Genomic DNA, 13,663 nt, shown 5'->3' on the forward strand with positions numbered 1-13,663 from the left:
AGAAACAGCTCATGAGTTTTAATTTCAGGAGAAAGATCAAGGCAAAGAATGAAGGAAAATTAGCTTTCAGGATTGAGCGAGAAATGAAAGATAATTAGCTCCAATCCTTCCCTCTTGGAGATAAGAAGACTCCAAAGTTCTGCAGTAGATTTGAAGCTCAAGAAACGCCCCAACACACACACACACACACACACACACACACACACACACACACACAATACTGTGGCTTTTTCCTCAGTATACCAAGGTAATTTTTCAGTTTTAAATATTTTCCCCAGACATCAGCACTCTGCTGTTTGAGAACTGTGCCTGCTCATGAGTACTTCCACAAGACTATGTGTAGTAGAGAATTCAAGACATATAAGCAACCACCCTTGACTTCAAGAGCCTTCCAACACAGGCATAATGATCAGAGCAACTAAGAGTCAAACTCCTGGTGCTGAGTGCTACCAGGAGCCTAAGGCAGCCAATAGGGTAAAAGCTAGCAAGGATCGAAATGGAAAGCAATGTGATAAAAGTGATGTTTAGGATGACAAGAAGTCTGACAGTAGCAACTAGACATATTAGACAGGAAGAAGCTAAAAGCAAGGGCTAATTGCTGTGACAGTAAACCAGTCCTGGAAAGGCCTAGAATGATCGTGGCAGAAACAACTGGACAGAGGAAATGAAAACCTCAGGGAGGGGAAATGAAACCAGGATGGGTTTTCACATCAGAGTTGATCGTTTACCTGGGGGAGGGGAAGTGACACTGAGCTGGTATTCCTGTGCTTCCTCATGGGTTATTTCAGATTCCAGTTCCACTAAGTTGTCCTATAGATACGTGCACTGAAAGCTTCCTGTTTTAGGATCACCAGGCCCTACCTGGTTGAGGTTACCTAGACTGCACTCAGTGTAATTTTTCTACCTGCTAATGCTGGATACTGTTCATATTGACTAGAATAGAAGGGGTCGAGAGAAAACATAAATGGAAATGGTGTATGGTCAAATGTTGACAATTCGGTTGAAAACCAGTCTTCCTGATCCCCATGGACCAGAGAAGAGCTAACACCTGCCCACTTGTGCCAAATGGGACACATGGTGGGCTCTTGCTAATTCCTTCCCTCTAATTTCCTTCCTCATGGCTCTGGGCCCACTGCTCAATGCAGAGAGAATTTATTTTTGTCAGAGCTTCTTTCTACCCTTCCAAGGAATGTATAAAAGTGGCCTCTCTCCCAGCCTGGCTGGGCTGAGGCAACAGACCCTTGGCAAGCAGTTGAGTACCCATGTTCCTCAACCCAGCTGTTGCCAGGCTTTTCCAGCTACCAGGACCATACATCTAGAGTACTTAGTACAAGAGATGGCAAATGATTTGCTTCCACTTGGCTAGGGTTCTTCATTTGTGAAACGGTATGAATAATTCTCAAGTACAAGTAGATAAGACAGCTTCCATGAAGTGGTGAAAACCACAAGAAAAGCACATCCAGACAAAAGCCAATGTATATAGCCAGCTGGTCCCGGGATCCATTTCCTTATATAACCACCTGTATATCAAAAGCTCGAATTCCCACCAGTACCTGATATCAAGTGTTTCAAAAGTAAGTTAACACAGAAGAAGAAAGAATTGCACCATATGTCAGAGTGAATATCCTTCATAAAGTTTTTACAAATTCAGAACATGAAAATTCCAATAGAAAATTACACAAAGGACACGAGAAGCTAATTTACAAAAGAAATGCAAATGGCATTTATCTCCATTCCTTCCTAAAATCCTAATAAAATGACAATCGAAGAATAAAAGCAGATATAAACACCAAAGGACAAGAGAAAGGATACTAGAAAGGAGGAGGAAAGCAAACATGACAATAAAATCTTGGAATATGGAAAGCTGTCATGTACATGTAACTGACTGAATTGTGAATGTTCTCCACTCAGCTCAGTGTCTCAGGAAGAGAGGCTCACGATAGGATGCCAATGCCCAATGGAAACTCCAGAGCACTCAGAAGAGAAACTGTGTCTCTAAAGACAGGTATGTGGAAGAGGGGACTGCAGAGAAAATTGACTGCAAGTCTACATCAAAAGCAGCTAAACCCCCAGATCGCCTCCTCTAAGTGCTGCACAGTCAGAGGACTGCCCTGCACCCTGCCCCAGCAGAAGCCAGACTGCAAGCCCTGGGCAGGATGACACCCAGCACAAGTGAGCACAGGTATAAACAGGTGTCACACAACCTGGTTCTGTATAGTGGAGCCTCTCGCCCAGAGCTTCCAGAACACTGGCTCCCAGGCCTAGACACCACCAGCCCTAGCTGGCAGGAGATGAGTCCTCACCATCCTCTATGAAGTCCACTATCCTACCAGCCCCTCCGCCTACACACAAGCATCAGGTCAGCTTTTTGTGGCTCACTTTTGAATGTGAATGGACATTTTGTACATTGAAAAATAAAGACAAGTTTTCCTTTTACTCAAATAGGCTAGATACCATCTAATCTCACCAGGAATATAAATATTAATATGCAAAGTTCTTCAAATGTGTTCATTGAAAGATATTACACGAATGTGCTGGCTGACTTACATACTAAAATACCTTTAAAAGTCATTGGTATTATTACACATAGTGACAACTTATTTTCAACCTGACTACATGGAGTCAGAACGCTACACTAGTTCTTTTTCTACAGCCAAGGGGTAGAGTGTTAGCTACACAGAGAGAGTGAGAAAAGCTGGTACTTCCACAGTCCTGTGCTGACTGAGCCACGCATGTCCAAGTGGAGTTTGAAAGGCAGTGTGAACTCATTCACATCCAAGGTTGAACTTGACCTGGGTTCAGCTGCCCCCATGTAGAACAGCTGTTTTGCTGCCCAGAACAGAGAAAAGCAGTTGAGACCAAGGTCCAAAGTCAGAGAGCCTTGTGAGTGAGAAGTGCAGGTTTACCATGGTTCAGTAGGGCAAGTCAATGAATCTCCTTAAGTGTCAGATTCTCTATCCGAAAATGTGTACAATACATATAAAGCTGAAGTGATCATTAAATGGGCACTTGGTGAAGGGAGTGCAGCAGGAGAGTAATATATTAAAGTACCTCGTATGGTTAAAGACACATCTAATAACACAATAAATGTCAGCTATTGTTATCACCCTAGAACTTGACATAAAATAATCCTGATTCAAATCCCAGCTCTGCCATTTATTAGCAACTTATTTAACTTTTCTGAGCCTCAGTTTCCTGGTTTCTAAAATGAAGTGAATGACACCTATAATAAAAATTAAAACAGTATCTGACAAAGCCCATGTCCAGAAGGCTTTACTGCCAAAGTCTATCAAGCATTTAAAGAAAACCAATTCTTCACAAATTCTTCCAAAGAACAGAAAAGGAGAGAACACTTCCAAATTAATGTTATGAGCCCAGTGTTACTCTGATACTAAAATCAGACAGATATGACAAGAAAACTGGACAAATAATCTTTTGACTATAGATGCAGAAAACTGTCAACAAAATACTAGCAGATCAAATCTAGCAACATATGAAATGGATTATATACCACGACCAAGAGGGACTTTTCTCAGGAATGCAAGGTTGGTTCAACATCCGAAAATCAATGCAACATATCAATCGAATAAAAAACAAAAATCACAGGATCATCTCACACACAAAAAGCATTTGACAAAATCCAACATTCTTTCACAATAAAAACACTCAATACACTAGGAACAGGAAGAAATTTCCTCAAACTGATTTAAAAAAAAAAAAATTAAAAACATCCATAGGTAACACAATATCCAACTGCAAAAGATGCTTTCTCCCTAAAATTAAGAGCCAGACAAGGTGTCTACTTTAGTCACTTCTATTCAGCAATGTATTACAGGTTCCTGCCAGGGAAATTAGACAAGAAAAAATGAAAAAAAAAAGGCATTCATATTAGAAAGGAAGAAGGAAAATCATCTCTGAATGCAGATAACATTATCTTACATATAGAAAATTCTAAGAAATCCACTAAAGAACTATTAGAATTAATATACAAGTTTGGCAAGGTTGCAGATTAATATATGAGAATCAACTCTATTTCTGTGCACTCATAACAAATAATCTGAAAACAATTCCATTCACAGTATTATCAAAAAGAATAAAATACTTAGGAATAAACCTAACCAAGACAGTTGAAAGACTTGTATACTGGCATACCTCATTTTATAGTTCTTTGCTTTATAATGTTTCACAGATTTTATTTTTTTATATATATAAATTGAAGGGAAGACCCTCCACCAGCAAAAAGATTACTACTCGCTTTATTGTGGTGGTCTGGAACTGAACCTGCAATATTTCTGAGGTATGCCTGTATTAAAAACACTGCTAAAAGAAATTAAAGACACAATTAAATGTAAAGACATATTTTGTGTTCATCCATCAGAAGACTTAACATTAAGATGGCAATACTCTCCCAAACTGAGCTATAAATTCAATGCAAGCCCTATCAGAATCCCAGCTGACTTCTTTGTGAAAATTAACAAACTCATTCAAAAATTCATATGGAAATGCAAGGGACACAAAAGTAGCCAAAACAACCTTGAAAGGGGAGAAAAAATTAAGAAGATTCACACTTCTTGATTACAAAACTTACTACAAAGCAATTGAAATCAAGACACATAGATCAATGGAACAGAATTGAAAGTCCAGAAATAAATTCATACAACATCTTTAGTCAAGTGATTTTATCAAAGGCACCAAAACTATTCAATGGAGAAAGAATAGTTGTTTCAATAAGTGGTGCTGGGACCACTGGATAGCCACGTGCAAAAATAAGGTTTTCCCTGACCTCATATCATATAAAATAATTAACTTAAAATGTACCAAAGACAATAGTTACAGTATCAGGATTATAGTTATTAAGAGCTAAGACTATAAAACTCTTATAAGCAAAAAAAAAAAAAACAAGAAAAATCTTCATGACTTTGGAACTAGCAAAGACACCAAAAGTGCAAGCAACAAAATAAACAGATAAATTGATTTCATCAAAATTTAAAACTTTTATACGTCAAAGAACACCATCAAAAAGGTGAAAAGACGACTGACAGAATGGGAGAAAACTTTTGCAAATCCTATACCTGATAAGGCACCTGCACCTACCATACATAAAGAATTCCTACAACTCAATAATAAAAAGACAAGTAATCCAATTTTAAAACGGGCAAAGAACTTGAATTTTTCCAAAGAAGATATAGAAATGTCCTATAAGCACATGAAAAGATGCTAAACATCATTAAGTCACTAGGGAAATGTAAATCAAAACCACAATGAAATAACATTTCACATCTACTAGGATAGCTAGAATTAAAAAGTCAGAGAATATTAAGTGTTGATGAGGACACAAAGAAATCAGAACTCTGTACACTGCTAGTGGGAATGTAAAATGGTACAGCTTCTTTGGAAAACGGTCTGAAAGTTCCTGAAATGATTAAACAAACAGTTACCATGTGACCCAGAAATTCTAATCTTGGAAGAACTGAAAAAGAACTGAAAGCAGGTACTAGAACAAATACTTATACGTGAATGTTCATAGTAGCATATTCACAAAAGCCAAAGGAAACAACTCATATGTTGAATATCAAGTGGATGAACAGAAACACAAAATGTGATATAGTCATATAATAGAATACCATTTGGCAATAAAAAGGAATAAAGTAATAATATCTGCTACAACTTGAATGAACCTTGAAAACATTACACTAAGGGAAAGAAGCCAATCACAAAAGTCTATATATTACAATTCCAGTCATAGGAAAATCCAGAAAAGGCAAATTATCAGACACAGAAAGTAAGTTAGTGATTGCTGGGGTGGGGGGCAGTGCAGGGAGATACGGGGGTTATAGCTAAAGAGTACAGGGTTCCTTTTTGAAGTAACGAAAGTGTTCTAAAATTGACTATGGTAATAGCTGCATGTATTTGTAAATATACTAAAAAACAATGAACTGTATACTTTAAATGTGTAAATTATATGGTATGTGAACTATATCTCAATAAAGCTGTTATTTAACTTTGTTTGAAGTGCCCCCCTCTTTTTAAGGTTGAAGTCAGAAGTTCCTCCTCCCACACACACATACACATATCACATTCTCTTTACCCTTTCATCTGCTGATGGGCACTTAGGTTGTTTCCATATCTTGGCTATTATAAACAATGCAGCAAGAACATGGGGGTGCAGATATCATTTCAAGATAGTGATTTTGTTTCCTTTGGATAAATACCCAGAGGTGGAATTGCTAGATCATATGGTAGTTCTCATTTTAATTTTTTGAGGAACTTCCATACTATTTTCCTTAGTGGCTATACCAGCTTACATTCCCACATAAATTTCTAATCAATAGATAACATACTCCTGTTTTTAGCTTCAAGAAAATCTAGAGCTGGCTACCCATATTCACAATATTAACTCACTTAGCTCACTTAAGGAAACCAAAGACTATTAAAATTTTCTTTATATGTTGGGTGAACATCCTGACCAAGAACACGCTGTAAAAATAAGGTCTACCTTTGTGGTTTAAAGACTTATATTTTATAAATATCGAAGGAAAGTTCGCTAAAAATCATTCTCAGAATAAAATACATTCAATTAATAATCCTCAACCACTAGGACAGTGTAAAGGCATGCTTCTTATGATACTGCCACCAATTCAAGTTAAACATAGACAATTTATTTCATAGGTCATATACAAGAAATATATTAGATGTTAGGCGAAAAAAATGTAGACAAGACAGGGTGTTTATACTGTAATGACACCAAATAAAATACATTCAAAACACCTGAGTAAATGTTACTACATTTTCTCTATTCTATTTCCAACAATCTCATTTAAAAAATGACAATTTGGACATTTTCCTGTTTATTGAGAGGTTATCTGTTTAAAGATTCCAGCAGATGTACTTCTATGGTTCATATGAAAGGAAACACATCCTGCTAGGAACACATACAGGAAAACCCCTACTAGTAGCAAAATCCTGCTCGGCACATTTTCTGAGACCAATCCCAAGCATCAATTATTCAACTGCTCACTAGGCTGAAAATGCACGCTAGCCAGAACCCAAGAAGACTCCAAAATATCTCAACAGGGAAAGAACATGTTCCCACTAAGTTGCTACTTTTATGACAGGTACTTTTTTTAATGTGGAAGAGATACGATGCATTATTTAATAGAAAATGGTAAGTAGAATAACAATGAGGAAAAAAAGTCCTAAAATCAGCTATTTATATGGCAATGCCAACAGTTAAAAATTCCTTTTAACAGGCTAGAAATGTAATATGTAAACCTACACATATTCACAAAAAAGCAGACACCTAAATATGAGAGGTACTCTGATTAAGTATAACAATTCATTTCTGGATATGAGATGGCTGAGCTTCTTTGAATTTTCTTACAAAACCTACCAGTGACACTCGAAGAGTTCACCTAACAAATCATTTTCACTGCATCCAATTCCTTCATTAATAGATACATATACGAAACATTTCAAGAAAAGAAAATGCCTAATTTATCTCCTTTAATCGAGTTGTTTTAAAAAAGAAAAGACTACATGCAACATTTGCTATAAAGCATAGCAGAAAGTCAGAAATACAACATACCTCTTAACACAGCAGCTGTGGCTAAAAGAGATTTGCGCTCCACTGATAACATTAAGGTGTTGGAAAATGTGTTCCCTAGAAAAACTGTTGACCATTTAAGACAACTGACTCCAACTCTGGAACAGCCTTGATGTTGGTTCAATTTATCATAACATCAAGAATGGTAAGAATAAAGAAGCGAGTTGGAGAGAGACAAGTTTAAAAAAAAAAAAAGAAAGAAAGAAAGAAAAAAGGGGGGAAAACCATACTCATAGCCTTCCAAATAGTATCGTCTCATTATTCATGCAAGTAATAACGTAAGATGCCAAGAATGAGGGGTACTCATTACAAACATACTTTGTTTAAATTCAATAACCCAATATTTTGTTTTAAAATGTTTCTAAGAACCAAAAGACAAGAAAATACAAGTAAGACCTACCAAAAAGCATCTAGCCTCAGTCCTTGTAGAAGCCTGGAGTGGAAAGGGTTCCAAAGCTCATCTAGTTCAGGACCTTCATTTTCAGCCCAGAGACATTATGTGACTCGCCCAAAGATAAAGGACTTCTGAGAGAGACACAATGACCTTGAACCACAAAGTACAGGGCAGTTCAACTGTCTACCCCTTGAATTTTCATGGTTTTTCAATGATAAACTCCCCATCATACATACAATTTGGCTTTCCCACAACAGCCAAGAGTGCCACTCAGAGCTCTTTCATGGGGGTGCGCTGCCTCAACAACTTTGTGCAATTTTTAAATGTGAAATTGCATTTTGCTCAGACCATAGGAGTAAACACAGAAAATTCGAAATACAGAAACTGGCTGTAAGCATTCAAATACTCTGAGACAAATGACAGAGAGTATTAGGTATGCCAAAGGAAGCATATCATTACTTCCGAACGAAAACCCTTAGGCGTAACCCAGAGGACTATGTGCTCAATTGTTCAAGACAATGGCATGAAAAGACAGGCATAAAACACTGAAATTATATATATCAAGGACAATTTCTAAAAGGTGAGATATAATAAAGAGGTTTATACTTTTTAAAGCTTTCTAAGAACTCCTATTTTTACATTTTACAATTTTGCACTTATTTTAGGAATTATTACAAAGAGATGTTGGGGAACACCTAATGTCAATCCACATAAGCACTGACTAATGATTTAGAGCAGAATGTGAAGCTAAGAAAATGACTGCTAAAAATGAAGTCTGACAAAAAATGAAATAAGCTATATACATAAAGCAAATAACCATGATGTACGCTTTATAAATATCTTACAATTTAAGTCAATTATACCTCAATAAAGCTGAAATTTTTTAGAAAATGAAATGAACATATGAAAAAATAACAACATAAAGATCCTCAATACAAAAAAAACCCTCAAATTAACTTTCGCACTGGTATTAAAGAGAGACCCCCTTATTAACTAAAAGATGCCCTAATGAGGCCTGTAACTCACTTAAAATATAATAAGTAAGAATGACTTTACAGAAAATCTATAGCTACTAGAATGTGAGATTACAAGGTTTTAGGGGTCATCTCTTTCTCTTCAATGACAGAAATGCATATTTTCATTACACTATCAAAATAAGAACAGATTATTTATTTATTTTTTACCTGAGATAATGGGTAAGGATGATGTGTTTACAATTCCTCATCTCTCCCAACTTTCTGCTTATCAACAGCATCTTTATAAACACAAACACCTCCACCTTTCCCTGGAGCTTTGAAAAAAAATGAAGAAACCTCCATCATGGAGACACAGGCAGACACTAACTGTACAGAGGACACTGTAGAACTATATAAAATCATCATCTGAGGTTGCAGTCATCTCCCTAACGTGCACCACAGGAGACTAGACTCAGAAGCTGAACTCTGTCTCTCCCTTCAAAGAGCCAAATTAATCCCAAGAGTTCTCATCCCAACTGCAGTTTACAGACATGGCTGACACAGCAATCTCACTTAAAAATTAACAATGAATGTGTTTCAAAATACTCTTTCTATACTGATGACCTACTTTTCTTATCAACAACTGGTAAAAAGCACACTGTGCATGACTGTCCAAACTTGCTTAGTCTGTTTGCACTACTTAGTCAGATGGAGTTTCTCTTGGAATAAAATTTTAATAATTCTTTGGCAATACTCTTATACTGGGAAATGAAATGACTGGACTCTCGGATCTTTTTTTTTTTCTTAAGGCATTTTTATGAAGACGCTCATAAAAGCTAGTCACACGCAAAACTAGCAATGTCAGAAAACAAAGTAATCACCTTCAACTGAAGAATTTCAGTCTTTCCTTTTTAATACCCTATACTGGGGACAAGCAGCGATTAAATAAACATGCTTTTGACAATGTTTCAAAGGAACGATAAGGTACAGTAAGAAAAACTCTGGCTGTAATCAATAACCAAGGAAAAGAACCAGCTCTCTGTATTAGCACCAAAAGACCCTTCTCTTTACAAGTAGGGTGTTTTGAAAGAGTAAACACATAGGAAAAATATTGAAATTATGTATTGTACTTTTCAGATTAATAACTGGATCTGTGGCTTTAAAATTAAGGGAGTTTGCCAAGAAAAGTGCCCGGAACTTGAAGGTAAACATATTAAGAATGGTATCTGAAAACGAAATTAACGCTTTAAAAAAAAAATCTCCCTATGTTTCCAGAATTTTCGGACATCCTATAGAAACAGGAAAGTATACCTCTTAAAATCTTACTGCAACTTAGGACAAATCATTTTGTCTGTCTGATTCTTTTTGGTAAAATTACAAACTATTTCCTTATCAGCACACCTCTTTTCTAAAGGGGGAAAAAAATACATAATATCAGTATCTATAACAGATTTCAAGAAACTGTAACAATGTAACTCATTGGGGAAAATGTAGTTACGATCAAATAAATACTTTTTGTAACCTCTGAAATACTGAACTACCAGAAACACACACATACATACACAATTACAAAAACAATTCTCTTTTTGTGATCACTTATCACAACATTTATCACTAACATGATATAAACCAAAGACTATCACGTTTGAAATTTTAACATTGCACAAATAAACTCCTAAATGATGAGATATTTCAACATTTGAAATGGTTCACAATTTGCCCTATTTTAAGTTACTCAGTTCTTGTCAAATTCTCAAGTCAAAATGAATCCAAACACATTGAATCCTTGGAGCTCCAGGAGCCACTCAAATGCCCTGAGACTTGCCCAGTGATTCTTCTGGGGCTGGGCCTGGAGCTCTTAGGCCAAATCATCAAGTGAGACAATGACACTTTCCAGTAAGTTAGTGAGTGCATTAAAGGATGAGAAACCTCAAGAAGAGAAATAATAAAGGGAAACTCAGCTGTTCAATGGCTACTTTAACTTTAAATCCTCATCTTGATACAAATTATGGTTCTTCTCACATTGATTTAAAAAAAAAAAACTCTCAAGATGAAAACATGCTTCCACTAGGATGTGACTTCATCAACTTTTTTTCTAAAGTCAAAGTTGCTAACTGGACTACAAAACAAAGCCTTAAGAACCCCATGCTATCAATACTTTCAAGAAGTCAGTTAAGTAAATTTGCAATAAAGCACCAAAATGTAATATTTACCCTGTTTTTCATCAGAATTCATGCTTTAAATAATAAGAACTCCAAAATTTGCTTTGCAAATAAAACATTTCAATAAAATAAATATACATATATACACACACTTTGATAACATTTATTTATAATAAAAAGTATGAAATTAGCTTATCATAAGATAATTTAAGAAGCAAATGTTTAAAATTAGCAGTCCTATGCCATAGAAAACTTCCTCTTTATTCCTTTCATCTTCTAGGAAAATGGGAAGACTGACAATTATTTCACAAGTGTATCAGGTAAAACTGAAATTCAATTATTCAACTAACATTTACTGAGCACCTACTGTGTGCCAGGCACTGTGCTGTGAAATAGAGGCGCAAAAAAGTGCAAGACATTCTTTTCCTTTCAGTAAACATGCAATATAGTGGTACTGGTGTTTACTTTCACAAACTGGAAAAGAATAATTCCATACTTACATTTTTAAATTTCTACTCATATAACCTAAAATGTAATTAGTATTAGCACAGAAATCATTAACACTAGTGACACTTACAAATTACATTTGCATCTACTTTTATAACTCCATATCCGAACTATATTTACTTTTCACTCGAATATATAAATGTACATTCTATTATGATGACTTTCTACAACCTGAGCCATCCTGCTCCTCTATCTCACACTACTCTTCCCAATTACACCTATTCTGAGTCATCCCAGTGCTATTTTGCACACTCATAGGCAGAGCCTCACCCTTAGTTTCCAGAAATACCGAATCTCCAACACCCTGTCTTCTCACCCCCCACAGAGCTCAGTACCCACAAAGAACTCAGCACCAAGAATTAAACACTTGAGGGTTAGGGGGACCTTGTAATAAATGTATTTTTTAAACAACTGCACATTTTATAAGTAAATCAAAACATTAAGCCTGCAATTAACACTTTGTTAAGGCAACTTTTCAAATTGCACCAGAAAAATCAGGTTCCAACCTAATCCTTATTCCACTTAGCTTCATTACTTGTTTGAATGAGAAGAGGTCTTTGGAAACCACGTCACCCAAACCCTTTAAAGAGGCAAATTTCAGAGAGACAGTCTGTTTAATAAGGAACCTTCTTTTTAAAAATATGAATATTGTATTTCTATAAGGGTTAAGAGACATGAGTAAAATAAAATAATATAAATAAGGCCCACAGCTGTCCTAACGCTGAATAAAAATGATAGTTTAGTAATAATTGTGGCCATCCAGGAACACAGTAGTGGAAATAAATTTGAATCATTTGCTTTGCTACTACAATTTAAAGGTATTTGAATTGATCCATGGTGTAGAAGCTTCAAATTAAGAGAGAAGGATAAAGAACTTGGAGGGCTGTTGTGGCATGAGGCCTCAGGATGCCCCATAGCCTGCAGACAGGCACCTGAGAAGTGGAGCATGGTTCTTTATTTCTGTTTCACATGACTCCCAGCTCCCAAGATCCAGAATCCCATTATCGCCATTAACAGTTTCAAAAGCTGTGCTGTGAATTAAACATATTTCTTCAGCCTAGGCTGGGAATTTACCCACCACTTGTAATAGTGCATCTATACCAAAAAATGCCATCTGAGTTCCAAATAACTGGAACACAAACCAGTGCTAGGGTGAGGACTGAATGTACACACTGCCTCGAAAACAGAAATTGCATCTGGGCTCTCAATCACTCACTTTTAGAGAGCCACATGGTCCATAACTATCCTTCACAGGCAAGATGCTTTATTTGTTCCACTTAACAATGAAACTCAGCCACGGCATGCAAGATATATGCAAGATATCTCGATACTACATGATCAAACTGGAAGTCTTAGGGTGAAACACACACACACACACCTTACAATTTATATTTTCCTATAGTAGTACTGTACAGCAACAGTGGCTCAAACAAGAGCTTAAGGGATGGTCACTCTGTTTCTAAAATAGCCAACACATATCGTATTCAATATCGCCCCTAAAGAGCTGAGGCCAGCTCTTGTTGGCTCTAACCTCTCTCTTGCTTGCCAAGAAAAACTAGGATGACAATATTAAGGTAAAGACACTACCAATCACAAATTAATTCACCATTTAGCTTGTAAAGTGACTAGTCTCCTAATAAATTCTTCTGCTTAATGGAGATGATAGCTCAAGTTTATGTGTTTTTCAGTCACCACTCAGGCAGCATTTGAGTTTTTATATTACTAAATCAGCCTCAATTCTTTAAGTTCCTAAGAATGAAAGGAATTAGAATCTTTAACTAGAAAAGAATGCTTGACCATTATGAAAAGGAATTTAAGTATCTTTCATGTGAAGTAAGCAAATAATGGTGATTAAACATTTGTCCTAAGGAGAGGATGTTTATAAAGTTTGTCAAGAACCCCTACAATGTCAAGAGTGAAAAATACACCTGCCGAAGGCTTTACTTTCCCAACACTTCCTTTCCCAAGTGTGTTTATGGCCTTCCATGAAACTGAAAAACTATGGCTTTTTCATCCAGGATGAAGACCTCAACATTTGTCA

General features: G+C 36.2%; 1 protein-coding gene across 1 annotated transcript in view; it reads right to left on the reverse strand.

Annotated features, from left to right (window-relative positions):
* CORO1C (coronin 1C) overlaps nt 1-13,663 on the reverse strand; it is a 64,642-nt gene that overhangs the window by 43,873 nt on the left and 7,106 nt on the right. The gene's annotated exons all lie outside the window — the stretch shown is intronic.

This window comes from Rousettus aegyptiacus, unplaced genomic scaffold (assembly GCF_014176215.1).
Source record: "Rousettus aegyptiacus isolate mRouAeg1 unplaced genomic scaffold, mRouAeg1.p scaffold_m13_p_5, whole genome shotgun sequence".
NCBI lineage: Eukaryota > Metazoa > Chordata > Mammalia > Chiroptera > Pteropodidae > Rousettus > Rousettus aegyptiacus.